This window comes from Poecilia reticulata, linkage group LG2 (assembly GCF_000633615.1).
Source record: "Poecilia reticulata strain Guanapo linkage group LG2, Guppy_female_1.0+MT, whole genome shotgun sequence".
NCBI classification, from domain to species: Eukaryota; Metazoa; Chordata; class Actinopteri; order Cyprinodontiformes; family Poeciliidae; genus Poecilia; species Poecilia reticulata.
The window spans coordinates 40098623-40115802 of NC_024332.1; the positions used below are offsets into that span (position 1 = coordinate 40098623).

At 38.0% G+C, this 17180-nt stretch overlaps 1 protein-coding gene across 2 annotated transcripts in view; it reads left to right on the top strand.

Moving 5' to 3' along the window:
- The window catches only part of adarb1b (adenosine deaminase RNA specific B1b), a 138363-nt gene that overhangs the window by 33305 nt on the left and 87878 nt on the right, over positions 1–17180 (top strand). For both annotated transcript variants that reach the window (XM_008402286.2, XM_008402279.2), the window contains exon 2: positions 14453–14529. The gene's annotated coding sequence lies outside the window, so the exon portion shown is untranslated. The remainder of the gene's footprint in view (positions 1–14452; positions 14530–17180) is intronic.

A 17180-nucleotide genomic window follows, 5' to 3' on the forward strand; every position in this document is an offset into this window, starting at 1 on the left:
GGATTGTATGATGTCATAAAAGGGGTTACAAACATGATGAATAAAATATTGTTCAAACTAATATTAGTAACTTATAAAGTAAGAATTTGAAATATAAACCAAAAGTTAAAATATTTATCATGACATTGAGCTAATCAATATTGTTGATTCTAATCTCATTGTGTGGAATACCAGCCATTTCAAATCACACATCAATAGAAATTTCATGACATGTCAGTAAGAGGTTGCATCAAGAAGATCAAATTAAGAAGGTCCTTAGCAGATGGAAACATGCCAAGAATTATCTTGATATATAAACTGATATCGTTTCTGAAATTGTTGTGTTAAATGTCAATCGTTTAAATATTAAATTATAATTTCCTGTACACTTTGCCAACTTATACAAGAATATAAGTTCATGGGTTTTTTTAATTTTTCATTGACAATAACACAAAGGATTCCATTTGGACATAGTCTGTTTTAATTATCTGAATACATTTAATTAAGTATGTGATTTCGCTTTCTGTGCTTGAAATAAGAAATTTTTACTTATATAAAATAAGTTCTAGACTTGAAGTTTGATTGGTAAATATTGATATTCTAGATTCTAGCACATATTTACTCATAATAAGTAATATTTTCTTAACATTAAGCTTTTATATCTTACTGAGATAATTAAGTACAAAAACACTTAAAATAAGAAAAATATTCTTACATAAATCCCTCTTGGTGAGAAAAATTATCTTGWCAGAAAGAAAACAAGAAAAATCTCCTTAATTTAAGATATTTAATCTTACTAAGATTTCAGTTTTTGCAGTGTGGAAAGCACTGCTAATCCACCTCATTTGTTTTTTCAGCTTATCTTTAAATCTCTGTTTGGCCGTACGGTTAGAAAGCCGGGTAGAGAGAGTCATGGAAATGATCCTTGTCGTTAAGATCTACGGAAGAGATGGTTTATACTTCCTCTCTCTCTGCTCTTTGGTAATGCTCTGCATCTATTAAGCCTCCTGTCGTGTAGCTCAGGTATTATTTGAGCTTTTGAGATATTAATCAGTTGCTCCCAGCTGTAAAAACAAAACCTTGTTGCCACGGTTGCGCATCTTAACGACTGTCTGAAAGTAGAAAAGGAAGAGCGAAAATCCTACCGACTGAACGGCATCCAAAACCAGAGGGAATCTGTCCAAACATGCATTGTATCAACCAAAAGAATGATGAACAAATGTCTGCAAAAAAAAAAAACACAAATCAGAACTATTGTAACAGAGCTACTCCTAACATGCTGCCACCATAATATTCTGGATCTGTGCTCCCCAAACAAACTGAGGTTATTTATTCATCCTACTCACCATTATCACAGTTTGTTTGTTTTGGGGTAATTCTATGTAAGGTTCTTTATAAATTATGCATTTGTAAAAGCACAAATTTGCTTAACATTTCTAGAAACTAAACTTTCAGCTTTTACTACTTTCTTTTTTTCTCCAAGATAATTGAATAATCCCTTTTTCCCCCCAGATTTGATCATTAAGTTGGACACATCTTAGTCTAATCTTTTGGATGACTTACAARCTGACCTTTATCCCAACTGCTTCACATTTGCCTGCGCTTTCCAGCTAAAACATATAAATCATAGTTTTTTTTTAAATTATTTTCAACAAAATTTCCATGCAGATAGAATCAAAGAAAAATGTGGCAGCCAGACGAAGCTAAAAGCACAGAACTAGGTTTCTAGGTTACAAATATTAAACATTGATGTAATGAAATAAACACTACCTGGAGAGCAGATGTAACTTTCAAGCCTGCTCTGGACTGCTTAAAAGTTTATCAGTTTAAATTCAAAACACTGGAACTTCATTTAAGACGAATCACATAGTAAATATTTCTGTTTTCACCAGTAAACAGTTAATATCTGTCCATCCATCTTAATATCTAAATATCCACTTGTGTCTCTGGCTTTTCATGATCCTTCTGTCTGTCGTTTACCTCATCCATCCATCTTTCCATTTGTTTATCTGTCCGTCAAGCCTTACATGTCTTCATTAATCCATCCATTCATCCGTCAACCTCCATCTCCTCCTTCCTTGCCTCCTTCTTTACAGTCTGTTGTTGTTTAAGTTTATATATTTAAAACTTAAGCCATGTAAAAATATCCACCACATCTGATTCCTGGTGAATGTCTTTACTTACCTTTTAAACGAGGGCCTCAAGGGGAATGGGAACTCTAGAAAGTTGTCTGGAAAAATATTGGACTTTGACATAAAAATAATGTTAATTCCGTCTGTAGCGTCATTTCTTGAATTTTGAAATTTATCACAATATTTTATGGTTATATTGTGATAATAACAATGATGCTAAAAACATTACTTGTTACTACATGGCTGCATGGCGCAGCTTTCATAGCACCACAAACACAAATACTGCTTTTGAAAAACAATTGAAATAGACGTCCTCAGGTTGACTCTTACTTAAAGTAGTGTGATTTATATCACAAAATAACAATATTTTCAAACTTATTGAAGTTGATTGATGCTCTTGTGAAACAGTGGAGGAAATGGTGAAAATAATACCTATAATACTGTTTTTTAAAGCAGTATTATAATTTTGATTTATCGAGACAACAATAAATCAAAATTCTTACAATATTTCACGATGCAATCATGTCTTCAAATAATTTTTATTCAGACCAGAACAGGTTGAAGTTCCAGGTCCTTTGACCTGGTTGTACCAGTCAAGTCCACCAATCTGCTTAAAAAGAGAAGGTTATATTCATCCTAAAGCTCCTGAATCATCAATCCTCATTGACAATTCAACTCGTTCCCATTCATGAGTTGCAGACTACAGCTGAGTGGAGGACTACACTCAGTTTGACAGCTATATTTCAGAACCACAATGGGTCAGATGTTGATGTAATCCCTCCTTCAGCAGCTGGTGAGGCTGATATCATGCTTCGAATTAGACTTCCAAAATATTCATGCATGCACACACACAGATGGGGGCAGGCACTTAAACACAGCGAACAAGGACGTTTTTTTTTTCTTCTTCTTCTTCTTCCTTTTGTGTGAATGAGGAGCTGTGGATCAGTGGTTGAGTGTCTCCTCTGTGTGTCTGTGAGGTCGACAGCCCAGGGAAGATTAGGAGGAAGCACATCAAATGAATGAAAAGGATGAAAGCAGAAATGACGGAGAGGAGAAAGCTGATGGTGCAGGAACCCTGCAGCATTACACCCGCCTTAAGAGAATTATCTGTGCAGGGTCTTTGAAAGTGGACACGAACGCACACAAATGGACTCGTAATGCAGCTTGACTTAAATCCCATTAAAACTGTTCATTAATCTGAACGGCTTATTGCCGATTCATGTTTATTCATACTCTGTTTCTGTTTTCCTGCATCACTTTGCTCCTGCTTTGTGCATAACTAGTGGAAAGCACCGCTGTATGGATTATCATCATGCATTTTCAGACAAAAGATATTGCTTTGTGCCCTCATATGTTTTAGATAATCATTGAACTGTTAATAATTAAGAATGGGCGTGCTGGCGGACCGGCCGTGGGACCCGACTGCAGAGAGTTTGTCATTAACTTGGGTGGTTGGCCTGAAAAGCGAGGGTGGGGTTGAGCTGTAAATGGAAGCAGTTTGATCCAGCCACGCGTCACCATAGCAGGGCCACAACACATACCCCTGCTCCCTCATGCTCACTGGTTTCCATATGAACAATTGGCACCATTCTCAACACAGAGATGACCACATTTCCACTCTAAAGGCATGCACAAATGCATCAAAACTTTGGAAATTCTTGTGGAGTCAAACTTTTTTCCCCCCTTCCGTTAAAGAGAAAAACTTCCATTCAGATCTGAATGCAAATACAGCTTTACAAAACAACTCAGAGCTGTCGAGGGTATCACATTTTGCCATGTTACAACCAAACTTCAGCATATTTTATTGGGACTTTTTGGGAAGTAACACAGTTATTCACACTAATGTATGAAGTAAAGAAAATCCTATGGTTTCAGAAATACTTCATACATAAAGATTTGAAAAGTGCTCAAGCCCAATTAGACAATAAATCAATAATAATATATATCCCAATAGACCTATCAATAGATAATACATCAGATAAAATATTCAATATGTAGAATATTCCCTGAACTCTGATCCAGAACAGCAGAGCATTCTGGGACATGCAGACAGAGGAAAAGCTTTAGCTGCTCAACCTCTCATGATGAGCTAAACAAGATGGGTCACATTAACCAGCTTCATAACTCATTCACTCTTTGGTTGCCTAGCAACAACCTGTTGAGTAACATGCGCAGCAGCAGTTTCGAGTTTCACCAACGTGCCTCTTAGCTGCTTAAAAATAAACAAAACGGCATGGAGTGAAAACTGTGGATAAAACAGGAAAGGTCACATCACTAGTGTGGCAGCATTTCACGTATTTAAAACAAAAAAGTAAAAAATTGCAAATTTTTGATATTGATCGCTGATGTGGTGACAGGTTTTTCAGCCACATCGTCCAGGACCTTATGGCCCTAAATAAAATCCAGTGCAATCAATTGGCTCCGGAAAACATCTAATTGGTGATGATCACAGTATAAATCCAGCTGAAATGTCAACAGACAGCATCGTAATGTTGAACGAACACACCAGACAGGTCAGGAATAAAATTCTAGTGAAGCTTAATGCATTATCTGAAAGCGGATAAAGTATGACACAACTACAAACTACCAAGACAAGGTCGTCCATCTAAGTGGGGCAAGCAGAGCATTTCCACAAAAAATCTGTAACTGGATTCAAAAGCTGATGTTCAGAAACTCTCCATCCAATCTATCTGAGACACTCTTAAAGACTCCACAGCTGTTATTACAGCTTTGTGTTGATCTGTAATGCATAAAAATACATTTTCTCATTTGATTTGAATTGAATGTCTTTGTCCTGTAATGGTTTAGTCTGAATCATACATGTATTGTTTTGAAAAGATGTTGTAGGGAAGAAAAAAAAATACTCCAAACTATCTCCTGAGTCTGAAATGTAAATTAAGAACAGCTGATGTTAAAAGGATTAACAGTACATTTACCATTTTTGCAGTGTGGATAATACTAGTTTGTGTATATGGTTGTCAGCCTTGAGTAAACCATCCCTATTTCAAACCGGCGCTTTGACACTTTCGCCATTTGTGTATTTGTACAATTGTGCCATGAATCAACCAACTGGCTTTCCGTTTCAGATTTTGGAAATCTGTGAATTTTAGTTGCACAAATATGATCAGGATACCTGACATCGCCTGTACAGATACCCCACTGACGGTGGAGAACCATTCTTTTTCGAGTCCTGACGCAAAAACTTTCTGCCGGTCTGCTGGTCCACAATGTACATTAGCATGTGTTTACTACTGTGGCTTGGTTCATGAAACAAAGATGGAGAAAGGCTTTCTACCTTCACAGCTTGAATGAATTTTGAAAGTTAAGCAAACTGGACCTTAGTCATCCTTTCTGACTGCATTTCAATTGGGTTTTATCACCCTATAGTAAAGAAATACATAGAAAATATGTCACTGTTGAAGTTCGTCTGCTGGATAATAATGAATAAATTTTCTTTTTCGAATAACAGGTAAACATTTTGGCATGTTTTGTTTAGCGGATGTTGCTGATGGATTTATGAAACCCATACCATGTTATTTCTTCTTATACGCTCCATATTCTTGTTTTTTTTTTTTTCCAACATGAGGTAAATGTTTTCTCAGACACGACCCTGATTGGTCTCATTTGATCATAATTTAGATGAGGACCCGCTTCGTCTGTGTTTACATGTGGCACACGTGCAGAAAAACTGCGTCTCGAGCCCCGCGGGCCACGGAGGATGTTGGCTAACCGGACCCATCTGCCGCGCTTGCCAAGCGTAAACGTCGCTAATCAGAACCTTGCAGACTTACGGTCAGAACAAATCTCCCTGTTTCAGTTTCAAAGTGGGCCGAACAAGTTTTAAACAAACAACCAGCGTAGTTTTGCGCTGCTCTCGCTCCCTGAGGGGAAGAGCTAGTGATCCGATCTCAACCCGGCTGAGCTGCGTTTCAAATGCTGAAGGCTCAGAGCGGCTCAGACAGTCAGAAACACACACAMAAAAATGAAAACGAACACAGAGGGCGGGAGGGTAAAACGTAGCGAAAGCATGCTGAATTCAGTCATCAATCTTACGTGAACTTACCGAATGAGTTTACATGCCTCACTACAAAATGTCAAGTATGGTTTGTGACTCMAACGGTGAAGAAAGAGTTAAAATGACACGCCGGGATCCAGATATTCGGCCAAACGCGGAATACATCGGGCTTGTCGATGCCATTAGCAGCTGATAAGTGCACACACTCAGACATACAAACATGCGACTCTGCTGAGCAGCGTTGCCGCTAGGCTACAATGCATGGGCTCAGTCAAGCGGGAGTGACCTCTTTTAATGCAGCAGCTCTGCTCGGTTCCCTCTCCTGCATCAGATTGTGACTCCCGTTGTGTGATGTGTATAAAAGAAGGGTTAATCCGCCTCCCGGTCTGGTATATGTGTGTGTACAATGTGAGTGATCTTTGTYGACCTTGTGTATGCCAAGTTTCTTTCAGACTTAACTTCTCTTGATGGTGTGAGAATTATTTATGTGTKTCCGTCTGGGAGTCGGCATTAATCTCAACATTGCACCCGTAGGTGTAATAAGCAGTTGAACCAAAGACATTAAAATGCCATGGTCTAATAAGTTGGCTGTGCTTTTCCGGGCTGTCTTATCATATTAAATCCAATTCTATTATGTAATTTGTTAAATCTGACTCTTTATTTAAAAACATGGCCATTTAAAGCCCTTTCACCTCCTTATGCACTAATCAAATGCCTTTTTCTTTTACAGATGCAAGTTCTGAAAGAGTTATTGTTACTGGATCTGATTTATTTTGGACATTTTATCTAAGATCATTTGAGGGAAAATCCAGTTTTCTGCCATGTTTTTAGCTGATATTTTTCTTCGCACTTTGGGTGTTGGGTGCGACGCACAGAGCTGTCAACAGAGGTGTCAAACAAGTGACAAGTTTTCTGAGCAAGCAACAAAAACAGATGGTTTAGGGAATAGAGACCCGACTGAAGAGAGAAATGAGACGGAGTGCAGAATGTTTATCCACTTTTCACAGGGATACATATCACTTGAGTCTTTTTGTGATTTATTCTAGTTGTTTCTTTTTTCATGGTGGAATGAAAACATTTGACTTGAATAATTGAATTGATTAAATGTTAGTAGAACCTCGACCACCCCCTTTTTGGTACCAGTCAACAAACTTCCTGTATAATTCGGGCTGAATATTTGACCACCTTTCTTGTCGTAATTGATTGATCTTCATTAGTCCTGCTTGCTTCTTTCCATAGACCTGACTTTTAAGCATTGCCCACATGTTTTCTACTGGATTGAGATCTGTACCTTTCTGCTTTATCCATTCAAAAACCAGTTTTGTTTGAGAGCCAGTAKTGTCTAAATTTGAACCATCCAGCTGTTGATTAGATGCAAAGTGGAAGGTACTGAACGTAGACATCTTTTTACATTACTTCACTTCATTTTGTTATGAGATCAATATTGGTGTCAAAAGATCCTGTAGTTTCAGATTCCCTCTTAAAGTTTTATTTAAATATTTTATTGTAGTTTCTCAATTCTGTCGTAAAAAAGATTTTGCTTTGATTTGCTCGCAAATGCAGTTTTTTTTTGCACTTCACGCAAATTGAATGTCATATCATGTAAATATGTCAAAGTATTTTGCAGGCACCTCTAAACTTTATCTAAATGATCTCCTTGGTTTTAACAAAATGATTCAACGAAATAAAATGCCGAAAGGTCAGAAGTAACGGTATTGGTATCGGTGATGCTGTCCCTGTATTTACTTAGTATTGGTTTGATCCTGTAATAAGCAGCTAGTTCATTAGCTCATACACTTYATGATTGTAGGTAAAAATTCTCCCTGCGAGGTTTTTGTGTTAGTAATTACCTAAACTTGGGTGTGTTTTCATCCTTGTTGTTTTGCTGTTGTGTTTGAAGTCACTGTTGCATCAGAGTTGAATTCATGTCACATTTTGACAGTAGCAGGGCAGCTTTGATCACATGAGCTGCGATGGCAGAGAGGTTTTATTCTTCATCACTTATTGCATGAAAAACCCTTTATTARCCAGGCCGGATTTGCTGAGCATGTCTGACTGCCTCGTTCACTCAGCAACAAACATTTCTAACCATCAGTTATGGGCCACCGAGCAGCTATTTTTGGAGGCACTTTATGTTAATTTGCCAAAGATACCTTTGCAGCAGAGCTTGAGCTTTGAGTGAGTCATTCTCTTCTCTCTCATAAACTTTTCCCAGTGTGTGACTCCCGCACTTATCATTTGCAAAAAAGAAAACAGTTTTTTTTTYYYYTTTTTTWTTTTTTGACAGCGAACATCCCTTAAAAAACCCATCAGCTGTCAAACCAGCTGCGTAACGATGCTGAAGTCAGCTGAGCCTTGTTGTAGTCATCTACCACCTCTACGGCATCGACTGGCTTGTCAGTTTGACCTCTGACATTTTGTCACATCCAGCATCGACTTTCAGAGGCTCAAACACCAAATAAACCACAACAGTGTGTGTAAACTTAAAGGGTCATCGCGCTAACTGTATTAAAAATACACCTGAACGGGGAATAATTGGCACTTTGACATGGAGGTTTCTTCTAGAGGTCATGTTTAATTAAAGGGATGTTTACACCTAACTGCCTCCGTCATTCATCATTAATTGGATCTGAATGTTGCTGTTTATTGGTCTGCACAACGCGCCGGCAGGCTCGGTAACAGACACTGTTACTCAATCCAGGCACTTGGGTGTCTTTGCTCTAAGTTACAGTGCATCCAGAAAGTATTCACGGTATTCACCTAATGCATAATTTGTTATGTTACATTGCATTCATTTATTCTCTTTCCTCGACATTCTCTGCACATTTCTAACAGTGTGGAAAAAAGTTTTTGAGATGTTTGTAAATTTCTGAAAAGTAGTAAACCAAGAAATCACATTTATTAGTTTTGTGTTCACTAGTTTTGCAATGTGTTGAATTTGTGYGATAACAGTGACATGAGAATGCGGTTGTTTTTATGCATTGTGCTACAGATCTTTTGCAGCCCCCTTTCCTTTTTGGTTGGAAGATGTTTCATTAGCTAAGTGAACATTAGTAAATAACAGGTTCTGAGAACTGTTTTGGTTTTCTAGCCTGAAGCAAATGTGATGTAAAAATGCAAATGACCTTTTCCTCACTGTTGAAACGGGGTTAATTGCACTGTGTTGAAAGTTTGGATTAGCTCAGGGCAGGCTCCATTAGGAGCAGTCAGCACTTTAAAAATATTTAGCTTTTTCTCTTAGATTGAGAATGCATATGAGGGGTGAAATTATTCAGGAATTTAGATTTTTTTTCATGTGATTCATTAACAGTAATTTGCTCGCTCCTTGTTTTCTYTTATTTACTGCGATTGACGTCTGCCGCAGTGTTTGGCTGCTCATGTGGAAACTGCAGCAGCAGTCAGTGAGAATGCAGAGTCTGTGGAAAAAAAAAACAAACCTGATTGAGGCGCTGATTCCATGGAGAGGTGTTTGTTGGAGACCTGGCATCACTGTGAAAGCAACTGTCAGGATTAAACCACAAACTGCAATGTTTCTGCTGCTGCCGCTTGAGCAGAATGTAAAGGTGAAATCGGGGTTTCATTGGGAAAGCGCTCTTGTTTCCTTCGCCTGTGTTTTTGGTATTTGTTGGGAAGAGCTCCCACAGGATGCAGTAGCAGTGGTTGGATGCTCTTAGACTCACACTCATGCCTTCACCACAGTTAAATTAGTTGTAGGCCAAGCTCATGTCCTCAGAGACGAGGCAGTGCGTGCGCTTGTGAAGCGTGTCCTCCACCTCTCTTCCAATGCTTGGTTATAAAGACACAAGAGGGAGGAATAACTRGGTGACTCATAGCAACTCACAGCTGACTTATGTAACACATTTTATTTGGATTTCACATAAATCACCCAAAGCTTTTGTACATGGAGCACACGGATGACACGGTTTAATCCAAAGMTGTTGATCTTTCTTCACCCATAGGGTGTTTTCACACCTCATAGTCCAGTAGATTTGGTTCGATTGGGAMCCAAAATTACAACATTTGTTCAGCTGGTGCTGTTTGCTTTCACACTGCATTGTGTCAAAGAATCTGAGCCCCTTGARAAACCTGTTCACCCCTCGCTYGTGGTGGCRCTGCACCAAGAACCACTAAAGGAAACAACACAAAAACCTCCGAAGAAGACACAAAGCGCAACTTCCTTTCTCACAAAAAGTAAACAAAATGGACTAGTGTCAGATTTTAGCAATTTTAGGATTTATTTTTAGTCTTTGGTAAAACACCACAAGCTATTTATCCCTCTACTGCTGGACACGAGCATTAGTTTTGGTTGTATTTACCCAGAATGTCCTGCATTGTTGTCCACATATGCATTTGAGACGTGGTAGAGTTGACTTCAACCAAACTGAGACCTAGGTTTCAGGCTGACTAGAGCTCAACGTTGCATTCACAGCTCCTCAAGTGAACCAGACTTTCCAGACAAACAAACTGGAGTTCAATTAAAGCGTAATAAACCGGACTGGTTGTAGGTGCCTTGGTTTTGGATGAGGATTTGATTTGGGTACGTTGCAGCAAGAAAAAGATACAAACCTGAATGCTAAACTCTGATTCTTTGTACTTCTTGAAACATAAAATGCCTCTTACAGAATGAGTAACAACCCACCCTTACTGAGGGGCCATAAGTTAACACGGATTTTACAGCAAAGCAGAATTTATCTCCTTGTAGTTAAAACCAAAGGGTGCATTTCAGATTTTACTACTGGTAAGTCAAAAACTGACAGGTTGTTATAAAAAGACAAAGAAATATTAAAAATGAGCCATGGTGATAATTAATCTCAGGGTTTCTACTCAGTTTGGAAAAGTGGATGCTTTCGTTTTCTTGTATGGGTAAATATGGACAAAAATAGAGAATGGAGAAATCTTATTTTCCAGACTTTTTTGATTCCTTCATTTTTGTAACTCTGGTAATGCTTGTTAACTGCAGCTGTTTTTACATTGTTGTCTRTTAATTTGGCATACTTTATCTTTGCTTTGCCAAAATACACCATGATTTTACATTTTATCCACAAATACTTTGGTTTTTAACTTATTGAATAAATGCRGGCTACAAAATTGGGCCATGAAGGGACTGTTTTAAGTTGCTTTTGCTTTTTGAAGTGGGTCTAAAATTCAAAACAGTACCAGAATCCACAATTAAGTCCAATTAAGTCTTGAATTTTTTAATGAAAAAAAAAATTGTAGGAACATTTTAATTTGGATTAAAATGTTAATCCAAATTACATTTTGGAAACTACAAGTGAAAAAGCAATTCAGAATCAAATAAAACTGATTTAGAAATATAGAATGAAAAGGCTGGAAAATGCTAAGCTCAATCTCACTAGGTGGCGCCTGTTAGTAACTAAATGGCATTTATTTACTGGTGTTGACCTTGCAAACCATTGATGGGAAGCTCAAATTAAGAGCTGATAATAACTTCTAATATCAGAGAGAATAAATACACAATTACTTACCATACCCATCTTACTATATGACCATATTCCCCCCCCTTCACTGTTGCTCAATCACCAGAAAGCCTGAATCCCCTGTACAGAAGTGGATATTCCACCTGTSTGCTGTTATTACCAGTCTTTYATGCATTACTTTGGTGTGGAGTGCTTTAGATTTAAGCTTAAATGAGTGTCRAACYTGTGAGTGATKCTTTTCCTGCCATGGTTTGTTATAAGTACATGTACATTCACATTCCTCCTCCCTATCGCTTTACACTCCCTTTATCTTAGAGAAGACCCTACAAACAAAATGAAAAGGAAATGCTGTACACAGAGGGTTCTGGTTATGACATTGCCTGTTTTCTTGTGCTTTATTTTGCATATTCAAACTTGGAGTTGTTTGTCATTTTAAGTTGTTTTTGTGGGTTTAGTGCTACCAAGCCAGGTGTAGGCGTAAGTACAGTAAAAGGTGTTACTTTGTTTTTAAGCATTCTGAAGAAAGGTTGCTCCAGTTCAAGAAGTCCTCTTGGCAGCTCAGAGACATGTAAAGCACCTTGGTGGATGGATAGAATACAAATGAAGCGAATATTCACCTAAGATGTTGAAGGAAGGAGTAGAGGGAGTTTTTTTTTCTTTCTCCATCCCACCAAGTCGCCCATCTGTCCATGAGGATACCATATGTCCTCAGTCCACAAGGTGTTTTCTTGTTAATGGACACACTGTCTTTAAGAGTTTGTTTAATGAACTCTTTTTTTTTTTTTTTTTTTTACATTATCCTGGTCCATTATCTCCGATTCAACAATCAGCAGCAGCATTAAAATCTCACGGCTAAAATTGTATATATTTCTGTCATAACAACCCTGAACCAGCGAGGCATACCGTGTCCCGTGGTTTCTGCAGACGGGTTGTTGGCAACGGATCCTGTGGGCAGTGAGGGTTGTGGGATGGGACTTCTGAGGATTTCTGCAGGATGTGCAGAATGCCATTAATGTCTGATCGGATTGATATAGAAAAGCGTTTCAGAGTCTGGATTTTTGCCATGTCTCTTGAGTAGAACATATCTGAATGGTTTCCCAGTCATTCACTTCATGGTAACCCTAGAAGGTTGAGTCGAAGGCAGTAAATTAAGATGGGAAGTTACTTTCTGTTCGGATGGGATGTTGAAACAGATCTGGATTTTCATGGTGCTCAGTTGAATTCTCCTGCTGGAGGAAGCAGGCAGGTGTTTTAGATACTCAGCGTTAGATGAACGTCACATGTTAGAACATTACCTGCTGTGATGGAGGATGGATACTTGTACTTATAACAACCCTKAAMAGGAGTATCTAGTTTGTTTACTTTGGATCAACATGATTAGATTCTTTTTCTTCTGTTGCTCTTCCCTTTGGTTTCTTATTTTGTTTTCCTTTTAATTCATGTAAAGCACTTTGAGTTGCCTTGTTGCTGAAAATGTGCTACATAAATAAAATGACCTTACCTTACAGTCAGAAGTGGAAATTGTTATTCCAGTTGGAAAAAATTGGCGATATGAAGCTGAAGTTTTATCACAATATTTAGCTGTACTATTCCAATAATAAAAGTGACAGCAAGAATTATTTATGACTACTTTTTTACTTAACCATAACCCTGTGACTGCATGACGCAACAATCATAAACGTTCTTTTTGGTCACATAAAAAAGTGACAAAATTTYAAATGTATTAATACCCTGATTGAACAAGCAATGGAGAAAATTGTAAAAAATAAGAATCCAGACAGTTTTGATAACTTTTTTGCCATCGTTAATTGGAGTTTATAGAGACAATAATAAATCAAAATTATCATTAAAAACTTATTGCAATAAATATTATGTATAAATGCTCAGTTAGAAAGTTCACCAAGCATTCTAGTATAGATACGTCACTCATATGTTTGAGTCTTGACTTGGACTTGAGAGTTAAGATCAAATGACTGGTGAACTTCTCTGGTACTTATTAATAAAAGCTGTCTTATTTTGCGGGTCTAGACAAATTTTATTTCGTAGCACCGGGAGCAAAAGTGGCTCTTGGAATTTAAATATTGAGGTAGATGTTTGAAAAYCGGACACAGATGGGAAATCCAATGATCCCAAACRAACATGAAAACTGACTGAACCACTCTTTGACCTCTGTCCTGTGGAAACGTGGACTTTACTTAAAAGCTGTACTAGTAAACCAACCAACTGACGTCTTTTTGGTGCGATAATTAGTTTTGCCTCACATGGATTATGAAATTTGCTTCTCAGTACCAGAAATGCAAGCTTGTTGGCTGGACCTCGGTGTTCTGCTCTTTTCACTGTTTGTCACTGCAGGACTGGTTACGTTGGCAGTGAGGGATGTGTTTCTTGATCGTAATTTGTTTCGAAACCTGCCACTCATCCAAGACCTTGCTAAACCTTGCCAGTGTCACCTCCTCATCCTTGTTGCCAAGACGCTCCCGTGTTGCTTTTCCCGTGACAATGGAGTCACATTACTGATGTGAGCGGACAATAGGGCAGCATCTGCTTCCCTTTCCCACACCCCTCAGATATCTTGGCTTCCTGCTGTCAGTCTTTCTTAGCGCCGTCGYGTTGTGATGTTGCTGCTGGTCGGTCATGCTACTTGCGGCAGGGTCAGCGGGGTTCCTTCACACAACACTGCGGTGATCTGTGGCGTCTTACTGGCTGCYTGAAGAGAATTGTGTTCCTGATTTGTTCTGTTCCAGGTTGATTTTTATTTATTTTTTCATGGATTCCAAGAACAAAATGTCAAAAATAAGGTTTTATTCTGCCTTTGTTCCTTATGTGGTGTTGTGTATTACTAAAAGAACTGAACATATTTTAAATGATGTCTTCTCTCTTCTCTTTAGGTGCRGTGTGTGGTGTAAATAGGACAGAACTTAGAAGATAAAGTTAGCAGTTTCACCGCTGACCACTCACTGCAACGGTGAGTTCAAACCTGTCATATTTCAAACATTTACTCCAAGACATCATGACATGAAATATCCAGATGGATAGATTCCTGGCTGCATGTACCAACCACAAAGCTGACTCCAGTCCAGTTCATACGAACAGAATGGAAGACAAATTTGTCCCTTAAAGCATTTAACCTTGTCCTTTTTATCTGTTTAGGGACTTCATTTCCAAGAAGCTGTAATTCATATATGCTGCTTTGCRAAAGTATTCAAGTTTTGCACATTGCAACAAAACATCTGTGTATTTCTGGTGGGCTGGATTTGGCCTTCAGGCCTTGAGTTTGACACTTGTGTTGTGGAGCCTCCTTTGGTGGTTAGCCTTTAGCAGCTTTATACATCGATATAGAGATGTTTTTGTCTGGCATTCATAGCAAAACAACACAAATTCACTCAGGTTGGGTGGAGAGTCAACATTCAAGTCATTCAAATCACAGATTCTCAATTGGTTTTAGGACTGGACTTTGACTTGGCCATTCCAGGACATAAATATGTTTTTTTATCCTGCAGGAAATGGGAAATTATAGGTTTGTCCCGTTGTGTCATCCTCTTTCCATTCTAGGATGATGGGCTGATTGGAGCTTTTTCAAACGTTCAAAGCTTAGATGTTTTTCTTGAACCTAACCCTGATTTGAAACCAAGTGTCTAGGCCTGTCACAGTAACAAAATCTGGTGGATGATAAATTATCCCTGTAACTGTTGAGATAAATGACAATAATGTGTCGCTTTGAGACCATTTTCAAGTAACATATTGATAATGGACTAAAAATGCAAGTTTGTTCAATAAATTGGTCCAAGACCAATAAACTTAAATCTTTTTTAAAAGATTTAAAAAAGATTTTTAAAAAACGGTTGGCATTGGAACTGGAAGACATTTTGAATATCCAAAATAAAACAACCATAAAACAGAAATAAAAATATTTTATTTGAAACAGCAAACAAAATGGATTATGTTGTCCCTGTAAACAGAATTACCCTAAAAAGAATATTAAAATGGAAATTGTCAAGCCTGTTTTAATTTATTTTGCAGTCAATTGCTTAATGCTATTTCGAAAAGATGCACTACACTGTATCTACACTACATAAAATCTTAATAAAATACTTTAAAGTTTGTGGTTTTGTTGTGAAAAAAATTGTGAAAAAATTCAARGGGGGGAATGAACACTTAAAAACGACATCTCATCTCCTCTCTGTGTTTAATCTTGCGCTGGACTTAATGGATGCATTTTTCGCTCCATTTTTTCCATGCATTGTTTTTCTGAGTGGAACAACTCGTCTCACAGCGTCTCCCACCGGTGTGGCTATTTTTAGGGGCRGCTCAACTATCAAGGGATGCTGCCGTCTCCCTCCATCCCTGTTTGTCTATTTTCCCCCCAACTCTTCCATGTGCCAATGTGTCAAAACATTTGCTAGTTTGTGTCGGAGTGTTTAAAGTGGAGGAGGGATGGAAATAAATGTGTGCACAGCATAAAAAACTGACCACATGTCACTTTGTGGTGTGGTTACCAAATCAAACTCAAACTGCTTGGGTCATGGAAAAAGCAAAAACAACACAAAAAAAATGTTGAGAAGTTTTAAAAGTCTGAGGGAGTAAATCTGAGGATGCTGTTTGCTGTTATTCTCCAACAATCCAGAAGAAAATAAAACATTAGCARGGTAAGAAAACCTCTGAATGTTGGRTAGATTTATATCTTATGCTTGGTTTTAATCACCATAAGTTGGCTTCTCGTTCCCCCTCCTGCTTTTTGAGAACTCATCTCAGCCTGGGTCCAGAATTTTGTTGTCAGATCTTTGAATCACTTTACATGCTCGTCTTGGGACTTTGTGCTCCATCATGCATTAAAATAAGCAGATTATCACCAAACTGTGCATTTTTGACTGTTTTGATCTCAGTCTTTATCTGTGGCAGTGTTTGTTGGGCAGAGCTGTGACTAAGCCTACTTCCTTGAACTAGAAACCACCCCACACATGGGTTGTATCAGGATGCTTCACTGTCAACACAACTAAGACCTGATGGTAGCTTTTCTTTGTTGGACAAATGATTTTCCAGATGTCACAAACAATCTGAAGGCGGATTCATCAGAGAAAAAAATACTTTGCACCARACTGTCCATCCTTRTTCTTTCTGCTGAGTTGCAGTCTGTTCTTAATGTTTTTCTTGGACAGATGTGGCTTCATTTTCATTGTTGCCCATATTTTCAAAAGGCCATTGTTTAAACATCTTCAGCTCACTTTTGAAGAAGATRCTTCTTGCTCGTATTTAGGCAAGTCRAGTTTATTTGTGTAGCAAAAGACTGAAATGTCTTTTTGCCAAAATCCCCCAAAACATTMCATTGCAGTGGGAAAATACATCAAAGTTATGGAAAGTTGTAAAACAACCTAAAATGAAAGATTTTCAGTTATTTCTTAAAGGAAATTACTTACTTTAAATTAAGTCAGTGTTTCAGCAGTTTTGCATTTTTCTGGAAGTTTGCTCCTGAATAGAGGAGCATAAAAACTGAATGTTGCTTCTCCATGTTTGTTTCTGGCTCTAAGGATGCAAAGTAAGCTAGAACCAGAAGACCTAAATGGTCTGGAGGGTTGATCCATTCAGTGACATATAAACTAACAAAAGTATTTTAAAGTC